Raw genomic sequence first — 23,904 nt, 5'->3', positions numbered from 1 at the left:
CCTTCTGGAGCATCTGCAGTACCCACAGCCCTTGATATGGGCCCTCTAGTATCCTCCATTCTCTTACCTTAACTTCCACCTTCAAATGGGTATCATTGTGTTTTCTCACTAAAAAGAAGACAAATATCCAAATGTAAGGTCAGCACTCACAACTCCTTATATCTCAAGAACCCAGAATCATAAGGGCTTAATAAATTTGTTTTAAACAGTAACCAAAAAATACAGAGGAGTAAAAAAATGAAAGCAAAGAGAAAGAAGTAGGGGGAACTAAGAGAGGGAAGGAAGGAAGGAAGGAAGGAAGGAAGGAAGGAAGGAAGGAAGGAAGGAAGGAAGGAAGGGAGGGAGGGAGGGAGGGAGGGAAGGAGGGAGAGAATGAGGGAGGGAGGGAGGGAGGGAAAGGAAGGAAAAAGGAGAGAGGGGAGGGAGAGGAGACATTTTAAATATTAATAAATATTCACCTAAATATTTCTCTTAGGTTGATAGTAAATTTTTTAGGAAATTTAGAAGGGGTAAGTACCAATAAAAACAACTCATTTAGAATTAATAGTTAATACAAAATAATTCCACATAGAGCCTTGTTAAGTATTATGAAGAATTAATCAAAATGTCTAGAAATGCAAATATTTAATGTATAATTTATAATGACATAAAATGTAATGAAAGAAATTATATTATTTGTCAAAACTATAAAACTTGTTTTGGGGCTGGAGTTGTAGCTCAGTGGTAGAGCCCTTGCCTAGCATGGGTGAGGCTCTGGGTTTGATTCTCAGCACCACATATGAATAAATAAAATAAAGGTATATCAACAACTAAAAAAAAGATTTCTTTAAAATTAAAAAAAAACTTTGTTTTGTTATTTTAAATTGATTGATGTGACTTTGGAAGCTTTGTAAACACATACTTTTGCTTGAGTTAGCAATTCTTTTTTAAATAATATGTAAAGTTTCTGTATTTTTTAAAGAATTTTAAAAAATGTCTTTATATATCTGTTTTGAGTTTGTGGCATGCAAAACATAACATGCAATGATGAATTTTTGCAACAATGATATAAAAAATAGAAAACTGTTATCAATTACAATCATATTAAATTTTCATAGTTAATTATTGTAAATGGGTAAATATTTATAAATAAATATAAATATTCTGCTTAGATTATGAACCATAAAAACTAAAGACACAATTAAAATTTGTATTTTTTTATTCTAAATTTTATTGAGAAATAATAAATATACAGTAAACTCTTATACATGTTTAAAGTGAACAATTTGATAGTTTTTGACATATATACATCTATAAACCATCATCATAAACAAAACAATAAAGATATCTAGCATGTCCCACAGTTGTCTTGTGTCCCTTGAACTCCCCACTCTGGTCCTTCCCAACCTGTCAGCCTCCCTCCTCATTCATTCATTACTGACTTGCTTTCTTTCACTATAGATTGCTGTGATTTTTCTAGAATTTTATATAAAGAAAATCATACGGTTAGCACTCTTTTTTATCTAGCTTCTTTTACTCAGCATAATCAATTTGATATTTGTCCATGCCTTTGTACATCAATAGAAAGTATTTTAAATTGCTGAACAGTATTCCATTGTATGTCTATACCACAATGTCCTTATCCATTCAACTGTTTTAAATATTTTGTTTTCTGCTGGGCATGGTGGTACATGCCTGTAATCCCAGTGGGTTTGGAGACTGAGGCAGGAGAATGGCAAATTCAAAGTTGCCACTTTAGCAACTTAGTGAGACCCTAAGTGACTTAGTGAGACCCTGTTTCAAAATAAAATACAAAAATGGCTTGAAGTGTGGCTTAGTGGTTGAGCACCCCTGGGTACTACCCAAAAAAAAAAAAACTGTTTTCAATTTTAGGCTAATTAAAATAAAGCTGCTATGACCATTCATGTAAAAATCTTTGTGTGAATATATATTTTCATTTATTGTAGGTAAATCCTTAGGAATGAAATGGCTAAGTCATATGGTGAATATGTGGTCAACCTCTTAAGAAACTGTCAAGAATTATTTTTCAAAATGGTTTCATGCTTACATATTCCCACCAGCAATTTATTTTTTTTGATGCTTAATTATATGTGATTTTTTATTTAAAATGACTTTCCAAGTCTTCCAATGATTCAACAGGCTTTGTTTCAATTTTATTATCTCAAACAGCTAGAAATCAATACGCTTTTTGTATTTTATTGTAATCAATATGTATGCTATTTTAATTTTTTAAATTAATATCAGAACCACATGTATCAACCAGTAAGCAGTATAGATTTAAATTAGCTTCTCAGTAGTTATGGTATCATTGCCAGATTCTTGGGATTTCGCTAATGCTGAATACTATTTCAAGCCCTTTCTCCAACTAGCTATATAACTAGCAAAACATGCCACCACTCTAGGCCTAGTTTCTCATTTGCAAAATCAAATGCCTCAATTAGATGATATCTAATGTTTTATCTATCTATAAAATTCCATGATATTCCCCATCACATTCATTTACTTCTATTTCCACCAGCAATTAATAAGAGTTCCAACTGCTCCAACACCCTCCCTAACATTTAGCATAGTCTTTTTAATTTGGGTTGTAACAGGCATATAATATTATCTCCCTGTGGTCTTCATTTGCAATTCCCTGGGGGCTAATAGTGCTGATCATTTCATTATGTGTTTGCCTGCCATTCATTGTCTTGTTAGGTAAAATGAAGTTTCCAGACAAATTTTTACTTAGCTTTTTCTTAAGTTATGAGAGTTACTGACATCTTCTAGATAGATATTCTTTATGAAATATGGGTTTTCCAAACATTTTCTTTCAATCTGTGACTTGTCTTTATTCTCTTAACAGTGTCTTTTAAGGAGCAGACATTCTTGGTTGTAATGACATCCCAATTTATCAATTTTGTTTTCTTTAATAGCTTGTGCTTTTAGAACTGTATCTAAGAAATCTTGGTTTAACCCGTGATCACAAGAATTTTTTTCTTAGTTCACTTTTATAGGTTTTGTAGCTTTAGTTTTAACATGTAGTGTTCATGACCTATTTTAGTTCATCTGTGTAGTTAATGCAAGAAAAAAAGATCAAAGTTCATTTTATGCATGTAAATACCCAATTGTTCCTACATCATTTGTTGATATTCTTAATGTATTTAATATTTTAAATCATTACTAGAGGTGTAGGTTAATTAGAACTTTACCTTGCATTTCTTTCCTTATTATTTCACCTATCTTTCCATGCAAATTGATTTGGAAATAGATGGTAATGAACTTAGATAAATACTTCTTATGTAAATATATCCCAAAACATTCAAGTAATTATAGAACTCATTATTTTAGAGTCTAGATTTAATTTGAAAGAAGAATATTAAATCCAGAATGTTGAAATTAGGAAAAATAAATAATCAACTGCCGACTGTAGTTTTTACTGGGCTGCAAACCAACATGGTCAACTCTCAGAGCACAGTTCTGTCACAAAGCTGCCTTATCATTTTCTCTTCTTGCTGGAGAACATAGAAATGGAAAGCAGATGCAGGGGTGGCTTCCTGCATGTTCTTGAAGGTCAGAGCTCCCTATCTGCCCCTGAGCTGTTAAAATAAGAGAGACGACTCTCCACCTCATTTGAGACCTTTGGTCTTCTGGTTAGAGCACACTGATCTGTTCTCCGAGGACACAAATTAATAGGAGACATTTGATATTTCCCTAAAAAATCTTTTTTTTTTCAGTGTTTATAAACTTTAATACAGAAAATCTATTTGATATTTATTTAACTTAGTTTCTCCAGCTATGGTTTGGCATTATACAAAGCATCTTAATGACACAGAGTTAAAAAGATTTTTACAAATTGAAATGTGATACCCTTGTCTCCAAATATTTTAATTGCCATAAATTTGTTTAAAAATACACATTAAACGCATGTTTGACACTCTAAACTTTCTATAATCTCAATACCACAAAATACATATAATATACTATACAGATGTGGAAAAATCTAGTTAGTATATAATACTTTGCTCACCATTAACAGCTTTATTATGTGAAATGCACATACTGTCTTAAAAATCCAAGCTTTTGAGCCCCAAAGTACCTCTGAAATTTTAATGTATTGCAACAAATAAAAATCACAGTATATAATTGAAATTTTGTTTGAAAATGTCAGATGCCTAAATATTTTGGATAAAAGAAATGTAAAACAAAGATTTGGATCATGTACAAAACAAAGGCATCCTATTAGTCACTAACAGTACCTTTCTGCAGAATTAACAGGCTTATAATTTATCAACGGCATTACCTCCCCTTCAAAACCCTCCCCAAATATCAAACTGTTATTTACCAAATAATTTTAATTTCAAATAAGATAAAAGGATTTCAATAAATATATAAGCATTTCCATCCTCCATATACAAAATTTCTTAAAATCATTCAAAACGGAGGCTAGGTAGAAATTTTCCTAACTGTGCTTACCAACCCCGTATCTGGCCCTCACAGGTGGTGCCTTCCCAGGCACTGCCAACAGGGCCAACTCTGTTGGTGAGCCCCTGCCCCCACCCCCCAATCCCACCCCAGTACTGTTGAATGCTCATGTCGATGATTTGCCAGATGTGTGCATAAAGTTGTAAAATGGGGACACTTCTTGAACAGCAACAACAAACTCAACAATATGGATACTCAAGGCATTGATTTGAAAGGCAGCATCTCCGAATTGGTAGAAAATATGTTCCTCCATAGAGGAACATAGCAGATAGAAACCACATGGAAGCATGAAAAAGTAAAAAAAAAACAAATATTACTCGAGTTTCTCGGTGGGAGTGTTTCCCTGCTCATTTGGAGAGTTTTTCTTGGTTTTGTTTTAAAGAATGGTCATTTATGCTTAGCTGAGCAACGGTGGCAAGGAGAGGCCCATGCTGATATTCCTGAAAATCAACTTCTTTATATGACTACTCAGGCTGCTATTTTAGGATGCTTAAACATCTACATGACTTGGTTGAGACCTAACCTGAATACTTTACTCTGTGACCAAATTCCATTAGAAGAGGAGACTTAGCTATTCCCATTCCCGTTTCGGGAGACAGCAAGTACCTTTTCTCGGGGGTGGGGTAGGGGTTGTGGGTGGCATAGTACCAGGGATTGAACTCAGGGGCACTCAACCACTGAGTCACATCCCCAGTCCTATTTTGTATTTTATTTAGAGACAGGGTCTCAATGAGTTGCTTAGCGCCTTGCTTTTGCTGAGACTGGCCTTGAATTCATGTTCCTCCTGTCTTAGTCTCTGGGTTCCCTGGGATTACAGGAGTATGCCACCATGCCCAGCTTAGCAAGTACTTTTTAATTAACCATCGGGTTTATGTGAATGGATTTATGTGAATAAAAACTTACTGCCTGTGATTTGCAGCTTGGTTTTCAGGGTCTAACAGGCTAAACCAAACTTCTTTATTATTCACAAACAATTTATTTGGCCTCTTGTCACTGCATATTCAAGCCATTGAATGATTGACTATTCTACTCATTTTACTGAATAGCAACCTCAGTCGTGCAACATAATTGGGGTGGGCGGGGGGAGTCTGCCTCTCCAAAACATTGATACATGAAGTTGAAATGAAATCTGTTTTCCACGTAACTAAGGAATATATATAAGTTATAGAAATCTGTATGGATTTGAAATGTCCTGGCTCCCCAAGTTACTTAGTTTAGTTAGTTTGTTTTTTAAAGCATCATCACAATCTGCCTAAAACATTCATCCCCAGTAGATGTTCCTGGGATCATACTGAAACTCCTATAGATCAAGATACATAATGAAGCCATTTTGTTTAATTAGCTACTGGAAAATCAAAATTCTTCCCACCCTGTAAGAGCCCTATTACACTACAGAAGGGCTGAAATATATTTTAAAAGTTAATTTACTACAAATCATAGCAATTAATTTTTAACAATCTAAAGAAATACACATTGCACCCTTGAACATTAATATCCAAGGTGTCAACAACAAAGTGTCTTAGATCAATTTAATAAATAATGTGGAAATAGTTGCACTAAGCTAAAATACTAAACACACACATTTTTGACAAACTAATTTCATGTTTTCATACATACATACATATATATAAAGTGTGTATGTGTACATAATTTTAAGAGCCAAAGTTACATACCCTCATACCTGGAGAGTGCACAGCGTACCCTCCTCTACACAGCTAGACATCACTGATGGGAGCAACTGCTGGCTGCTCAGAAAATGCCACCAAGTACTGGCCTCTGGAGCCAGAAATCTCACTGACAACAGTTGCCTTCTGTAGGCTCTTGCTTCACAATGCAAGCTCATTCATTAAAAGTTAATGTACCAAAGTTTCTGCCATTAAATACAAAATGATCTGTCTAGCTGATTAAAACCTTTAATGAAAAGAAACGAACAACAATTAAAAAACAGTGAAATCTACTAAAGCCACAAGTGTGTCATTCAAAGTGCAGCCCAGATGCCTAGTGCAAGAGCTCCCCAGAAACACAGGCATGCATGGGCATGTGCACACATTACTCTAAATTCCTTATATATTGGAGAATTAAAATCAGTGGTGGTCAATCTTCTCTGCTCTTCAGGAGCTATAGCTGTAAATTTATCTGAAGTATTCACTGCTTTATAAAGTAACTTCTTGGCTCCTTGCCTAAAAAAAGGTGGCACTGAAGCAAGGAAAGGGCTAGATGTTCTCCAGCCAGACTGGTCCCTGGGTTGGGCAAGATTGAATCACCTGAAAAGGATACTGCACAGCCTAGCCCAGGCAAGGCTACTGTGACAATTTCATTCACTGCAACCAGTCTGTTGGTTGCCTATAAAGAGTCCAATGATGTAAACTGTAGCCTCCTGGCATACAGGTGTGGTCTTAAAGAGCAGTCAACAGTAATTTTCAAAATAGTTGCTACTTCTATAACTATATATTAAGCAAAAGTCTCAGACTAAGTTTGTTTTTAGCTGCTTGTCAAATTCAGTTTAAAATGATTAGAAAACACTGAGGATGCCTCACCTATTGAGGAGGGAGAAATGGTCACCTGTAATGGAGTCCAAAGTATGTGCTAGAGCAGATGACACAGAACATTTGAAATGACTGAGGAAAGGGAGTGGTATTTCCTCAGACTATGACATTAAAAATTCAATTATTTAGGATAGGATTTTGATCCATTGCCCACTACCAAATGGTAGAAAAAAGAAAAGGAAAAAAAAACCCTCCACATGAAAAAGTTGAACAAGTCATTCTCCAAGAATTAACAGTTTTAAAAAGAAACACCTTAGAGCAGCACCATAACACATAGGAAACTCTGCTTTGAGAAAATATCAGTGTGACCCCAGAAATGCTCCTGCTACCTTTCAGGACACACAAGAGACTAGAATGCACTGGAACTTAAGAGATGCCTCACTGGCTGTTGTTGCTGAAGTCAAAAAGCCCAGAGGATACTTGTTCCACTTCTAAGACATCACTGCAAATTAAGGAATCAGAGTCAGAGAAATCAGAGGAGGACAGAATACACACATACTTGATTAACATCTGTTATTTCTTACTAAATTACTAATCACAATGGCTGAGAAGTTGTCCATAAGGAAAACTATTCCTAGAATACACTAAGATTAAATTTGAAAGATATCAGAGGCAAATTCTCCAAGGGAAAAGGTTAAATTCAACATAATCATAATCTCAATCTTCAAAGATATGTAAAAATAACTTGAGGTACAAAACAGTTAAGAAGCTCTATAAATATGAGGCCACAGGACAATGAAAGTTCACTAGCTTCAGAAATAAACGTTAAGAGAGACCCAAGCAGAGGATTCACTGGGAGATTCTCTATCCCTTCTTTCCCCTTTTCCATTTCAAACCTTAGCAATATCTACAAAGAGTAGGGCAAGCTTTTCCCCCTCCCCACCCCCAGAGTTGGATGTATTTGTTTTTGGAATATGGAGTACAAAGCATTTCTTGAAGCAGCATTACCCAATTGGTTAGACTAAGTCATGTACCAACATATTAGCTTTTCTGAATTAATCTTTTTATGTCCGTAAAGGAAGTTTTATTTTAAATGAAAGAATTCAACATTATTACTACAGAGGACCAACCATGTATTGACAATCTGGTCCTAGTGTAAAACTTCTTCTGTAAATAATCCACAGAGTCTTCATTTAAAAGTAATATTTAAGGCACACCAGACATGATAGGGGCAGTAAAAACAAAGTATAGAGGGTATATCTCTCATCCTCAACTCCTATATGCACCTTGTGGGGGAAGGAACATTGATATACAATTCTTACAGAGCTGGCATCTTAAGCTCTATCCCAGCTCTCCTCCCTTTTCCAAGAGAGCTGACATTAAACCAAGTTAGGTGGCATTTTTCTAGTATGAATTTTCTGATCCTATCAGAAAAATACATCACTGATGAGGGCCTTTAAGAAGGAGAAATTCATTATCTCTACATCAGGCATTAGAACTGTAACTTGTATAGCAAAACCACACACACCACAGCTGCAGGCCATTCCCACATCAGTTACCAATGCTCACTTCAGAGCATTACAATCTAGTATAGGGGAAAAATCTGCAGAAAGATTTTAACCTTCGAATATTATCAATTAAAGAGACATAGGCAGAAACCCTCAGGAGTTGGATCATGCCTTTTTCAAGATTAACTTAATCTGCTTCAATTGTGTCAAAGAATAAGCAACAAAAGAGAATACATGGTTTTAATAAAATTCTTAAAGTTTAAGATTGTCTTTTTTAAATTAATTTTTATTGTAGGTTGTTCAAAACATTACATAGTTCTTGATATATTATATTTCACACTTTGATTCAAGTGGGATATGAACTCCCATTTTTACCCCATATACAGATTGCAGAATCACATCAGTTGCACAACCATTGATTTACATATTGCCATTCTGGTGTCTGTTGTATTCTGCTGCCTTTCCTATCCTCTACTATCCCCCCTCCCCCATCCCCTCCCCTCTTCTCTCTCTACCCCCTCTACTGTAATTCATTTATCCCCCCTTATATTTTTCCTCCTTTCCCCTCACTTCCTCTTGTATGTAATTTTGTATACCCCTGAGGGTCTCCTTAAGAGTGTCTTTTTATGAAACCCTTCAATATGATGTGCTTCTCCTAGAAAGTTTGCCTACTCTTTTGTAATGCATTAAATGCAAGTTATGGTCACCTTGTGATTGCTGTAGTGTTAACATATTCACAGTTTTTGAAATAATGCATACCAAATCAGACACATTTCATTTTATATCCACATAAAATGCCATCTTCTCATCTTTAAGTGACTTTTCATGTGTTAGAAAAGAAATGCTTAATACTAAGCATAAATTTTACAATAATAAAATTGCAGTTAAGATTTGAAATAATATCAGGTAGTAGGTAGAGAAAGAACATGTTCCTATTTTAGATGAACCAACTCTTACTCATAGAAGAGCTACCACAAAAAGACAATAGGTAACAAGGCTCCCAAAATATATAAATAAAAACACCTACATTAAATTTATGCTAAATATTCAACAGAGTAAATTTATAGGCAGAAATAACTAAGTTTTAAACAAGCCCCAGTCTGGGAACTTAAAAAAATTAAAATAAATAGAATCTCACTTGATTAGTTACGAATTGCAACTGGAATTTCAATCTTATCATAGATCACTAAAACCATCTTATCAATATGCTGCAGATTTAAAAGTATTTAAATAATTTTTCACATTGGGAATATTAAAGGGGTCAATTGATATGATGGCTTTGGGTTATAAACAACACATGAACCAAGGAGGAGAAAACCATTCCTCATTCTTAGTGTTGACTAGGTGGTGTAATGGCAGTTTTCCTTCGTGATGTAACACAGTGTTGTGGAAAAATCAGAGGCAACAAGAATGTGTTCAGTTCAAGATATCAACTTGGCATCTTGGCGAAGCCAGTGCAGTCCCTGCCGGGTATAATGAGCTAGATCTGTCATGATGCTTGCATTAAAGATGAGTGGGCCCATTACTTTATCCAGTTCAGCAAAGAATTCTTTTTATTCTTTGGAAAGCTGTTCAGCTTGGTCCCAAATTTCAGTGGCATAGAGGAAGTTAGATGTAACCTGAACATAGCTGGCTGCCATCTGGTGGATCTTCTGTGGAATGGTCACTGAAGAGCCACTTGCTGAAGCACTACTGCCCCCAGAAGAATAATTTCCTGAATTGCCTGGTGACAGCTTTGGAGAAACAGGGGAAGGCATCCCAACGGCTTTGCACCCCAAACCAGGTGATGGTGCTTGAGAATTATTATAAGAATTCTTCAGGTGTTCTGTCAGTGTCTTTGAGTACTTCAGAGCATTTTCCTTCTTCAGTTTGAAGAGCCTCAGGTACAGCAAAGATTGGCATCTCAGGCAAAGTACTGTGAGTCTTTTATCTGCAGCTGTGGCATCTGGTGCCAAGTAATTCTTTAGCTTCATAGTGTATTTGATAAGCTCCACTGTGTCTGAATACATAGGGAATGGGGATTTGGATTCCTGAGCATTCTTCTCTAATGCATTCCCACATTCAATGAAAAATACCACAGCATCAAGATAGTATACTGCTTTTTCAAACCTATCAGACAATGCATCTGCATTGTGCTTTAGCTTTTTTGCTTCTTGTAGATAATGGTCTGCTGAATAATTTCTGTCATCAAAGGCAAGCTTTGTTCTCTGAGGCTTAGAAGCATCAGGAGTCGGTGTAGATGGAGGACAGTTAGAGGAGCTATTTGGAGCCTTTTCCTTAACCTCCTTGGAGCTACTGGAAGTCTTCCCTTCTGTCTTCTTCTGTTTTGCTGCAGAGGAACTGTTTTTGCTGCTGCCACTATTCTCCTTGTTATTATTACTGCTTGACTTTAAGGAAGATGACTGACTAATAGTCGTCTTCCGAGAGCCATGCTCTGTTTTTGGGTCTTTTGAAGGAACAGGCCCAGCAGGTGAAGGTAACAACTCCTTTTCTTTTGCAGCGCTCTGCTTTGATGACTCTGTTGCTGGATGGCTTGTGGCCAGATGAGTTCTTCTCCTCTGTTTTGGTTTTTTTGCTCTCACTGGCTCGGTTATCATCTTCACTCTTATGTTTCCTCTTGCCTTTGTTGGAAACTTTTTCTGAGGCTTGCTTCTGAGCCTCTCGGGTGTGTTTTTCTGACACATTTTTCTTTTCCCCCTTGGGTGGTTCAGTTTCTTTATAAGGCTTTCCTGGTATTCGAGTCAAGAGATTCAGGTCAATCTTCACAATAAGTGGATACCTGTCATCAGGCTCACTGAGGGGTGAAAGGAGTTCCTTCTCTTCCATAGGAGAGAACATTCGTTGCCGAAAAAAACTATCTTCTTCCTCCACAGAGGAGGGTTTAACGGGAGTCCTATTACTATCAGGATACTTAGGAGTTTGAGAAGAAGGAGGAAGGCTCTCACTTTCATCTGAATCTGAGGATGAGGTATCTGTTTCTATGATTTCCCTTGATTTCTGGGAAGATTTACTCGTTGACTTGTATTTCTTTTTCTCTGCAGTAGGTCGTGGGGAAGATTTAGACTCCTTCTTTATATTGGGTTTCCTTGAGCCTTTGGTGGCTGCTTTGTGTCTGCTGGAGGGCATGCTGGTAGCCATGTCTATAGGGGTTTCACTTTCTATCTTCAGGCCTCCACGAGGCTCTTCAGCAGCTGCCTTCTCAGCTTTTTTGGGTTGTTTTTTGCCTACAGTTCTCCTCTGTGTTGTGCTGTCACTCTGTGCTGGAGACTTCTGTCTACCACGCCCACTTTCTGATCCCTTTTGGACAGTTTTGGAGTCTCGTCCAGGAGTAGCAGAACTTGTTTCCTTAGGCCCTCCTGGATCTGCGTAGCTATTCCCAGGGCCCTGTTCTCAGCCTTCTCTTTTGTAGCCTTGAGAGGATGGGATGTTACTGTCTACAGAAGACGCTGGTGAAACTTTATGTGGGTTCACTTTATTCAACCAATTATCAAGTTGCCATTTGTTTGTTGGTAGTGGTTCAGGCTCAGGAGATGCACTCTGGGATGGTTCATTTGCCTCACTGTCACTGGAACTACTTTCACTCTCTGAATCTGATCCTGAGCTGCTTTCAGATCCACTGTGGCTGCTAGAATCATCCCTGGAGTTATCTGCTCCTTCACTATTATGATGTGAAGGTTCAGAATTACTTCCTGGTGTACTCCTTGGCATTGTTTTATCACAGTCCTGTTCCCCATCACTGTCTTCACTGCTGCTTAGTTTTAAGTCATCTTTTAACATAGATTTAGACTGGTGCCCATTTGAAGTTTTAGCAGAAGGATTGTATCTTTTTTGTTCTCCAGGGCCAAAATTGGATTGCTGAGTCTCCTTAGTTGGAAAAGGAAATTTGGAAGGTTCTGTTTTGCATGGTGTATGAATAGCCGTTAGAGGGGGAGGCCATGAATGCATCATCTCTTTAAGAATTTCATCCACACAGCTCACATCACCAGAAGCTGATGCATCCAGTGGTTGGGAAGGTATTTTCAGCTTGGTAAGATGTGCTTTGCTGCTGGGCTTCAGCTCAGTCATGCTGTTGCCATGGGATTGGCCGCTGTAGTGCTCAGAGGATAGCTTTGGTTCCATGGACTCCTGTCCATCCATGGGCTGCACATAGGCAGTGGGTTTCTGTAACATTGAACTGGACTTTGACATCAACGAAGGTGGGAAAGACTGATTTGAGTGCTGCCCACTTGAAAAAGGTACTTGGGAAGGAGAATCCCAATTGGCATCGGGATCCCTAGGTGATTTGGAACGCTGATGTTCCTTGCTATGATGATCATTCCCATGAGACCTGGAATGACTAGAGCTTAATGAAGAAACAGCCTGGGGTTTTCCAGGGCTAGAAGATCGTGATTTGGAGTGTTCTGATCCATGCTGGCTTTTTTTCCAGCTACTGCTATATGAGTCACGGTCATGCCTCTGGCCAGTACTATTAGTGGCACTGCTACTACCTGCACTGGTCCTCTGGCTACTATGTCCACTCTGTAAGCCTGAGGACCGTTTTTGAGACTGAGAAGTGCTGGGTGCAGGTCCTACTGGAGTCCACTTGCTACTCTGATGAGAGCCTCCATGCCTCTGTTCAAAGAAATTTGGGTTTGATTTTTCATCTGCTGTCGGTGGTACAGTAGGCTTGGGAATTGCAACAAGCTTCGGTATCGATCTGTCTCCTATGAAATCCTTCATTTCATCGTAGTTTCCGAGCATACTCTGAATACGACTTGATAACTTATCTTCTTTGCTAGTGACTTTGTATGGTTCAACAAAGAGAGGAGAGCTAGGTGGGAAGGCATCTTCACCCTGCTGAATTTCCTGATTCCGCCTTTCCCGTTCTTTCATACGCAGCACATTCCGGTCTTCACGGTTCATGTTGCTCCAGTCCCGGCTCCGCTAGGCGCGAACCATCTCCCGGCTGCGGCAGCGGCGACGCCGGGCCTGCACCTTCACCGGACGCGCATTCAGGCCCGCCCAGAGGGCGGCGACAGCCTGCCAAGGGCGAGGGGCTTCGGGCGGCGGAGGTTCCGGAGGCCTCGGAAAGCTAAGGCGGTGGCGACGGCACACCTCACACGGCAAAGAGGGAGGCCCGCCCCGCTCCATGACGGCGGGGCCCAGCCTGGGACGGCTGACTGAGGCGGCGGGGGCGGGCTGACGAAGACCTGGCACCGCGATCCCCGCCCCGTCCGCTGGCGGCGGCGGCGGCGGCGACGGCTCGACTCCCACAGCCAGGACTCTAACAAAATCTTAAAGTAGGTGGTGGCAATGGTGAAATGGTAAGGTAATGAATCTAGTGACTTTATTGTAATTATGTCATAATGAGAATTTTCAAACCTGTTATCCATGATAACTTGAAAGTCAGACCTGTTACATATTAAGACTCTGGCTCCAGGAGAGTGTTTGAAAAAGTCTGGGTGTTGGTATATGCTGTCCATGCCATGTAACAACATGCTAAAAAAGAGATCAGCCAAGTATAAATTAATTAAATTAATCACTTCCCATTTCCAAAGCTGACAACCAAGGTGGGGGAAAAAAGTTTGCTAAAGGGAACTTTCTGTCAATTTACTGTAAGTTCAGGAATTTGGGGCAGCACAACAATGGAAAATTCAACTGCTCTTCTCCCCAAACAGCTGGAAATATGATTACTTGCGTAGAGCCCTTTTCAGGAGACTCAGAAAAAATATTCTAAAACATGAGCCACTCAGTGGCAAAGGCAGTTGCGTTCTCACAATGGCCACCTTTGCAAATGGTCTCAAAGTGGCAGGGCTTAAATTGAGGGATGGTAAACAATAGCAAAAAATAATAATAATAATAAGTTTATACACCAAGAAATAAGACAGGAAGAAATCCTTAATGATGATTATCCTCAAATGGAACTGACAACTGATGTGAAGATTTTGACCCCATGTGTGCATGTTAGAGAGCAGTTGGCATCAATGGGTTTGCCTTCCTGGGCTCATGCAGCTGTCACAGCTTACTTCCTTACAGAGTAAAGGCTGGAGGAGGGGGCTGAGGACTGATTTAGGGGCCAACAAATCACCCCTAAAGCTTTTGTCCATTCAAGCTTGTGTTTCCCTTTTTGGATAATGCAATTCCCCAAAAAACTCAGAAAGAAAAAATTCCTAAAGGATCATGTAGACACCATAGAAATAATAGACAAATTCCTCAAAGAGAGGAGAAATCTCTCCAGTTTCTAACCTACAGAGTTTTGCTCTGGATCAGTGAGTTTTGGGGTTTTTCCCCCAATCTTCCATATTCTAAGTAAAAAAAAATTGTATTAGGATGATTCTGATCATATTCTACCATTCTTTATCAGGTATAGTATAGGAGGCAGGAAAGGATATTTGATGGGCCTCTGAACTTGCTGGAATGTAAAACACATCACCCACTGATCCGGGACTTTCAGTTGGATTCAGAAACTGGATGAGACTCTGGTCTTTCTTGTTTAGGGCTAGGATGAGAATGTGTTCTCTGTGGAGAAAAGGAAGAACAGGGCATATTGAGTGACCACAGCAGTGGACTGAGCACACAGCAGTTACACTATTCTTCCTTTCTTCCTTTTAACAGCAACATTCTTTGCCTTTTAGTTGGATCTGTGGCTACTCAGCTAGTTTCCAACCTAACTTACATCTATTTCTTTTATTCCTATAAATGTCAGGTTTACTTATTGCACTTAAATACATACTCAGATAACATTCTCAAAGGACCATCATTGCAAACTGATTAATATATGAGGCTGTCTTATAGGAATGGTGGAATGAAGAGTTTAAAAAACTTATTTGGTAACTCAGGCTGAAGTAGCTTCAATTTGTAAAAAACAAAAAGGGAAGAGAATTGTTTTTCTGAAAGCATTCAACAAATTCTCTAGATAATTCTCAACTTAATTTCTCTGTAAAGCAATCACTTTAGTAGTAATATTCTGTTTGATAAATGTGAGCACTGGTCATTTTTGTATAAATAGCAGTCACTTAGAGACCTAAAAAATGTGGTTTTCTCAGAATATTTAAACTTCCATTTGGTCTGATTTACTATGTATATACATAAGTATGCATACATTTGTATATGTTAGAGTTATATATATTAGATATGCATGCTTATATGTATTAAATTTAAAATCATTTTCTAAAAGCTAGCAATTTCAACAAGAAAAAGTAAGATTAATATCTTGTAAGATAGTTGATAAATCAATTAAAATACATGTTGCCATTAAAATAGTTTTGGAGGGAGAACAAAACTGCTGAGTAGATGAGATCTCACACCTAAAATACTAATGTTTGATATATCTAAAGTGCAAAGAGTAAGCAATCCAAAGCCCATGCCCACATAATGCTGAAAGAACTAGACAGCATCATACATTCAGTCTTAAATTAAGTAGTACATTTATTTGAACATTTAAAAAAGCTGGCACGCACTATTTTTAAAATGTATAAAATAACACTTAAAAATTAAAGAATCACAGAAATGCAGCTAAATAGATAGAAGAAAATTTCTGAAAGCTATAATTTTCATGATGAAGCAAATATAATTTTATCATCTCTTATGTATAATATATTCTTATTGCTCATTGAACCCAGATGAAATGTGGAAGTGTGTTGTGATTTTGATCTTACTAAAGCAATTGTTTCATGAACAAAGAAAATAATTCAGGACTACAAAGATGGTAAACTATTAAGGAGATCTGTGGGTTAGGAATTCATTTTATTTAATATCACATTATATTTATTCCTTTGCAGAAATTCTGGATGGGGTGTGAAGGACATTTCTAGAACTGATTGGGTATTAAATAATTCAAAACCCAAGAGTTGTGATCAAACAGATCTGTAGGCATATGTAAGTACTGCTGAGGCGAAAGTGCCAACCAAAGCAATTAGACTGGAAATTAATGTCTGGAGGTAATCAATGGAAGAACTAGCTGTGGACCTTCATGTCTGCATCATCTTTGTTTATTGCTGTAGCTGGGTATCACAGAAAAACCAACTCATTTCTCAGAGACAGAGAAAGGATGTTTCCTTCAATTTAGGCATTCTTAAATTAACTTGGAATCTATAGGAAGTGATTCCATGCTCAGAACTTAAGCTGATTTTTATTAATGTTGCTGGCCAGTAATGGAGATAAATAATAGGCTCATTCTGCTTAAATCAGGGGCTATGGATGCAACATTGGGAGACTTGGGAGTGATTAATTATATTCTCATTGCCAGGGTTGACAGGGGAATGGGGTTACCTTTTCCTTTAATGATGTCCCTCACCCTTACATTGGCATTGCTTGTATAAAAAACTTGGATACTTGACATTCTCTTCAGTATCCAAATGTGACATAGGGACAGCATCATGAATGCTGCAAGGTGAACCCATCAAGAGTGTGTTTTCCACATTTTACTCTGCACATTGTATCAATTGGCAAAACAAAAACCCCCGACATTACCCATTTTAGCAGTATGAGGGGAACCTCTGTTCATTCCTCATGATTAGAATATTCTGGATAACTGAGGGATGGAAAAAACAATTTTGTGTCAAACTAAGTGGCTGGAAAAAAATCTTTTCAAAATGCATTAGTCTACTTTACAGCCTTGCTAAGTACAGTATACTAAAGCTAATTTAATATTTTCTCCATGATTGATGACTCTGCAGTGCCTTGAGGTCAGTAGGAATTATTATTGAGGTAATAAGCTGTAGTATATTGAATTTTGAATCTGAACTGACCAGATATTGGTTAATTTCATTGTGCTTTGCTTCTTTCTCCCTAAAGCAGAATACAAAAAAGAAATTCACTGGTGCTGTGGTTATAGTTAGAGCTGTTTACTCTATATGTGGGCAAACATTATAGTTCTCAAGTGTGGTATGTTAACCATCCAAAAATTTCAATAGTCCTGCCTTATGGTCTTAGATGGACACTCCCACTGTGTAAGCTTGTGATTGTGGGAGACTATTATCAGACCCAATCAATTTACAGGTACCTCAGTGCTTCCACATCTGAAGAAATGGCCATGACTCCAATCAGTAAAGAAATATGCATGAATATAATTGGACTGTCAGTATTGCTAAGAACTCCAGGGTCAAATTGGCAAGCATGACAATTGTGCTCTGAATCCTGATGTTTTAATAAAGAGATAATGGTAACAATTTGCTGTCAAATTATGCTACCAATATAAAATTGCATCCCCTATAACAGTGGTGTCCTAGTGCAAGTCTGCAGACCTACACAAGAATTCTCATCTTATTTGGGGAATTTTTGAGAAACAAGTGTCCAGGGCTTTGTCTGAAGCTTCTCCTGTGGAAGGTCAAGAGAGGAGCCAATTACTGTCTCTGTTTTCACTTTGTTCAGACAAAGGAGACACAACTCTTTAAAAAAATATTTAGGAACCAAATACAGAAACTTAATAATGAAACAGGACTCCTCAGAAATGCTGTTTTTGAAAGCTGAAGGGCCAGTACTCCAGGTACAATTGAAAATCTTATGGTAATGCTGGTGGGAGATGGGTGAAGGTTAAGACCAATATTCCCATAACTTTTCTAAACTGAAGACGCAAAGATTGGAGGCTTTCATGTTGCTAAAGTTTTCATAAGCACAATACACTCAAGGAACTTTAGGAAATATCTCATTTTAAAGAACAATATACTTGCTCCCTTTGTTATATTAAGGGATGAGATGTGGGAAAGAGTGGGCAGGATTTGAGGTTAACATCATCTACTCAGTGAAGACCTTGCATGGAGCTTTATGTGAATGACTTAATCATTTTTTAATTATAGGAATAAATCAACATGGGCCCCGTTTATGGATAAAGAAATAGAGCTTTAATGATTGTTAAATAATATCCCCCCAGGAATTTTCATTTTTGAAATAGCAAGAATGATAGTTATATGTGGTTTGTATTTATAGAAAACCGATTACTTATCAGGAATTGTGTGCTGGGTGATATATGTATCACCTAGGTAATAATTTTAATTTTCACAGAACACATGATAAATATTTTTAATGTTTTATTGAAGTAGAAAACTGAGCCTCAGAGAGTTCCATGTGATCCCAAATATCAAAACAAAAAGGCAGCTGGAATTTAAATTTGGGCCTGTGTTCAAAGTCTAAATTATTTTCACGATTCCCAGCTTAAATTGGGAAATCTATGAGCCTGTTTCCCACAAGTATTGGGTAACATGGTCTGATTCAATTAGGGTGGATGCTGAGTGGGAAGTTTTTTTCATTAATAAAAAATGGGAGTGTCAGAATATGTTAAGGATAATCTTAGGCATTATAAGGGAAACCAAGATGTATACAATGTCTTATTTCTTCTAGGAACTTATTATCTATAAAATAGTTCAGAAAAAAAGACTACAGTGGTTTCTAATAATAATATTTATGATCCATTGTTAGGTGACACATCTATTGTTAAGTTTCATATGTATTAGCTCATTTATTCTATAAACATGATAGGTAGGCAATGTCATTACTTCCTATTTTACACATAAATAAATGAAACATCTCTACAACATAACCGGTAAAGATATTCTGAGGGTAAAAAGATCAATTTCTTCAAGAAATGTGAATGAAACATTTTCAGAAGGGGTAAAGGAGTGGGCAGGGCTTGAGGTAGCTTCAAAAAAATAATAACTAACACAATAAAAACCATATCAATTTTAATACCTTATTAAGGTTTTTGGTAAAAATGGGAATTTACATAATGAAAAAATCTGATATATTTATATAGAAATGGATGATACCGAGGGAGCAACTAGAATCCATTGTATACACTGTAATCACTTAACATCCTACACACATATTTGTATATGTTAAGGAATTCTAAATTTCTTAAGAAGAAAAACTTAACAAAAAGACAACTTTTGATTAGCATGTCTACAAAAGAGATAGGAGGAAGAGAGCATAGATAATGAAATTATAATGAAATTAGATACCATTTTCAATTATCCAAAGGCAGATTTTATTTTTTATTTATTTTTATTTTTTTTCTTTAATTTTTATTGTTGGTTGTTCAAAACATTACATAGTTCTTGACATATCATATTTCACACTTTGATTCAAGTGGGTTATGAACTCCCATTTTTTACCCCATATACATATTGCAGCATCACATCCGTTACACATCCACTGTTTTACATATTGCTATACTAGTGTCTGTTCCAAAGGCAGATTTTAAACAGAAAGAATTTTCATTGTTAGAACTGGACTAGGCAGGAGGGAAATAACTCCTAATAGAGCAAGGGAATTTCAAAAGCTGAAACTCCCAAACTCCACACCCACTTTTAAATAGAGCATCTTTCTTCTTGTGAAGTGAAGCTGGGTATGAGTCAGGATTAGACTGGTTTCCCCAATATCACTGAGTTTCATTGAAGAACTAATTCTACATTTTGTCTAGTGTAAGAAACCATAAACTGAAAAATCTCCATTAGTTTAAAAGTCACTAAGAAAGAAAGGTTAAACTACCACAATTAAACAATTATAAACACCTGCTGATTATCAAATATAAGGCAGTGATGATTTCAGAGACATTAAAATGAAAACAAATTAATATATAATTATCAATGAAATATTACACAATCCCATTCCCACTTAGATCTTCTTCACTTTAGTTAATCTACAAATCTATTCTGGATCAGAATGAAAACCTGATTATATGACTAGGAATAAATTAAGACTGGAAAAGTAAAATCAATAATCTACTTTAAAATAATAATATAACTAGAAAGAAATTGTAAAGTGTTATAGAAAGAACAAGGATTTTGTAATTAAGCATACTTGGGTTTTAACCTTAGCCCTGTGTTGTACATGTAAACATGGGAAATTTTTTAATCTTTTAATCTTCAATCATCTAATCTATAAAATGGGGGTAATACCTGCTGTGTCACCAAGGTTCTTGTAAGAGCTAAACAAGGTCAGGTATGAGTAACATCAGAATTTCTAATATAAGGACCTGTTTACTAATGAATCCTTTATAGAATTAATGAAAATTTGCAGCCTACCAGGTGGGTTATCAGTATTAATATTGAAGGCATAAGGTTGTCTCTGATCCCATGAGAAACTAATTGCTCTTTCTTTGCTGATGTCACCATATGAATAAGCCAAAGTATGGGACAATGGAGAAAAAACATTGAGCTAATTAATGAATAAATTTAATGTTGTTGAATGTATAGATCAACTTGTAAAAACTCACTGATTATACTATAAATGAAAGCAAAAGTGGAGTGTAAAATAGTATAATTGATTAAATGAGCTCAGTTTCATAGATAATTCTCAGTGTAACATTCAAGGGAAAAATACTGGTGATTAAAAATTTTAATATATTGGTTTTCTAAGGAATAAACTGTTGTAAAATGAGTTTTGTTTGTTTGCTTGATTTAATTTGTTCCTCATGTCTTTTATAGTTATAATGATCTTTAGATTTAGATTTTGTTTCTCCCTGAGGATATAATAAATTAAACTTTCTTATACTGTGGCTGATTACATTTGCCTACATTAAACTCATTCTGATCTCTGTTGTGCTCAGTTGTAGCTTAGAAATGATCTAGTGGACTTTTTTTTTTCTATCCAGAATACTTTTATTATACAGGTATTATATGCACACAATGATTGGGGAAACATTTACAGGCATGGAGTTCAATTCTAAACCTCCATTTCACCCACACTAACTATAACACACATTCACTGTAGGGTGAATGAGCCCCACAGGAACGAGATGCCAAGTTACTGCTTTCTGAATAGAGAGCTCCGATTAAATAGAATCTTCCAAACCAAGAACAGAGCCCTGTATGCTTTTTAATTCTTCATACCCTGTGTACAGATGAATAAAATCTAAAGACGTGTTATAGATTACCCCACCACCATTAAAAGTTAATATTAAAATCGAATCCTATTTCTCAAAAACTTGTAAGAAGTGTACCTGTATTTACAGACCCCATTAAATTATGCATAAATAAAATCTGTACACTGAACACACTGTGCCTCAAAATACAGAGCCTCCACAGGGACTTGGGGGTGACAGGCGGCAGCAGACGCTTGTGTTCACCCTTTTCAAGTTTACTCAAAAATCAAGATCTGAAATAAATATGCAAATAAAGCTTCAGTACCTTACAGGAACCTGTCGTTTCAAAGGGTCATCCACTTAAAGAGTTAACTTTCAAAATTAAAAAAAAAAAAAGACAAAAGAAAAATGAAATCGTCAGCAGGCATTGTTTCTACAAGTTTCCTACAAACCAGAGGCCCCTGTGAGCACAGGTTTGCACCACCCAGCACCTGCTCACTGGCCACTGAGCACGCGGTACCTCTGCCTCCTCCTGGGGGGCACGATTGCCGAAGAAGGTAGATAAAGACTGATTTTTGAAAACAATATTTAGTGGGCATAAAAACCAGCCATATCTTAACCCTGAAGGAAATAAGTTATCGTTGATCTGAATCGCATCAATCGGATGTTTCAACAGCTAGGCGCATGGCTTCTTGTCAGCCCCGGGGAACATATGAGAAGGTTCTAAAACTTGTAGCACCACTTTCAGAGGAAGGGGGGATGGGGTTCCAAAAAATGAACGCTCAACAAGTAAAACAAAAACCAGTACTTGTCACCTTGGGATCCTGTGTCAAAGGTCAGACACTGCAGCACTGGAGAAGCCACAGGGATCCAGGAGGGCAGGTCAAGATCCTGCAAGCCTCAAGGGACACAGGCCTTTGGATAGGTGGATAGGGGAGGTTGGAAGCTCCTCCCCCAGCAGGAGGGGCGTCCTGGTCTGTCCCAATGGAGAAGGATTCCTCAGTCCTTTCCCTTCCCGCCCTCTGCTCATGCCCATTTTACTTCCTGTGCTTCTCCATTTTCTCCAGGGTCTTATTAGAATCTGCGGGACTCTGGTCTCCGGGGTTCATATAGGATTTGTCTATGACAATCAGGGCTTCTTTGATGTAGTTCTGCACCGCAGACACAGCGGCACAGATGGCCTGGCTGCCAAACCCGTGGGTAATCAGGCTGAAATGAGACAAGCAGTTCTGTATGTTCGTTTCCAAGACCAGGGAGGGCCTGTTGTCATTGGGTGTTTGGTCTTGATTGAGGAGGTCCGTGAATTCTTTACACACTTGCTGAGCTGCCAGCAGCGTATTCTTCCTCGTTGCCATCTCATTCCGCCCTCCTAGGTGAGGCCTGGTTAAATATTCGGCCACTGGCTTACTAGGAAACTCTGCTTCACAGACGTAGGCAAAGTCCCGGGCCAAGTGAACAGCTTCGCCTTCCACCAAGGATGTCAAGAGCAGCTTTCCGTCTCCCAGCCGGAAGATTCAGCCCAATCTTGTCCAACTTCTCCCGCAAAGATCGGCCTCCATTTTTGGACTTGGCTCTTCTGAGAACACCTCCCAGTAGTGAGGCATTTAAACATTCAGGCGGTGACAATCGCCTCTGCACTTCAGCCACCGTCACTTTGTATTTGGACGTGGAGCTGAGGAGGGACAGTCTTCCTGGAACCGAGCAGAAGACTTCACTGGGATTCATCACGGCTCCCACCAGCTCCTTCTGACAGGGGAGACCTAGGGGGTTCTTAGTCATGGAAATGGGACCTTTGCTGATTACAGTCTGATCCGGCCCAAGCAAGTGTGGGTCGTCAACGTTCTGCACCTCTTCCATCTGGTGAGCCATGTCGTGGAGCCCCAGGTTCTCCGCCAGCCCCGCGGCGTCCAAGGCGTGCGCGTGGGGCAGCAGCAGGTCCGAGCGGCGGTAGGCATCCCTGCGGGCGCCCACGGCGCCTCCCTCCAGCCCGGAGAGGTGGGGGAGCAGGCTGGCCGGGCGCCCGTGGTGCGAAGGCAGGCCGGCGCCCTCCTGGCTCTGGCGGCCGGGCCAGGCCTGCTGCTGGCTGCCGGCGGCCGCAGGCTGGTGCAGGGGGTTGATGGCAGCAGCGTAGGCTTCGCCCAGATGCGAGTAGGGATCTGCCGACTGAGAGTAAGCCAGCTGCTGGTAGGGCGGTGGAAAGTAGGGTGGCGGCTGGTATTCGGAGACTCCAGTGTGGGACAGCGGCGGTGCGGAGCTGTAAAGATGCTGCCCGGCCGAGGAGAGGTGGGGGATGCGCGGGTTCCCGTTGCCACTCGCATCGTGGCGATACTGGGGGGATGAGTCCGCCAAGCCCGGCGGCGAAAGTCTAGGCGCTTCGGTGGCCACGACGCTCAGAGGCGCCTGCTCAGGACCTCGGGTCCCAAGCCAGGTAAGTCCGGGGTAGAGGCAGCAGCCTGCCATCGGGGGGTGAGTCAGCCTGTAGCTAACGCCTAGCCGAGCGCGCTCGCTCTTCAGCCCGCACATGTTGGAGTCGCATGGCAAAACGGAAGCAGCTGACACGGATAAAGCGCACAGCCAGGGAGGAGTGCATCTTCCTCTAGTGGACTTTTTTCCTCCCCTTTTCTTTCAGTATTATATGCTTTCATACTAACTTTTAGCCAATATAAAG

General features: G+C 38.7%; 2 pseudogenes; both read right to left on the bottom strand.

The window, feature by feature from the left end:
- Nucleotides 1–9,673: 9,673 nt before the first annotated feature.
- LOC143389281 (AF4/FMR2 family member 4 pseudogene) lies at nt 9,674–13,360 on the bottom strand (annotated as a pseudogene).
- An 8,913-nt stretch (nt 13,361–22,273) lies between these two features.
- LOC143640680 (transcription factor AP-2 gamma pseudogene) lies at nt 22,274–23,696 on the bottom strand (annotated as a pseudogene).
- Nucleotides 23,697–23,904: the final 208 nt, after the last annotated feature.

Source organism: Callospermophilus lateralis, unplaced genomic scaffold, assembly GCF_048772815.1.
Source record: "Callospermophilus lateralis isolate mCalLat2 unplaced genomic scaffold, mCalLat2.hap1 Scaffold_530, whole genome shotgun sequence".
NCBI lineage: Eukaryota > Metazoa > Chordata > Mammalia > Rodentia > Sciuridae > Callospermophilus > Callospermophilus lateralis.
Note: the sequence above shows the minus strand (reverse complement) of the source record. Positions and strands in the feature narration are given on the sequence as shown.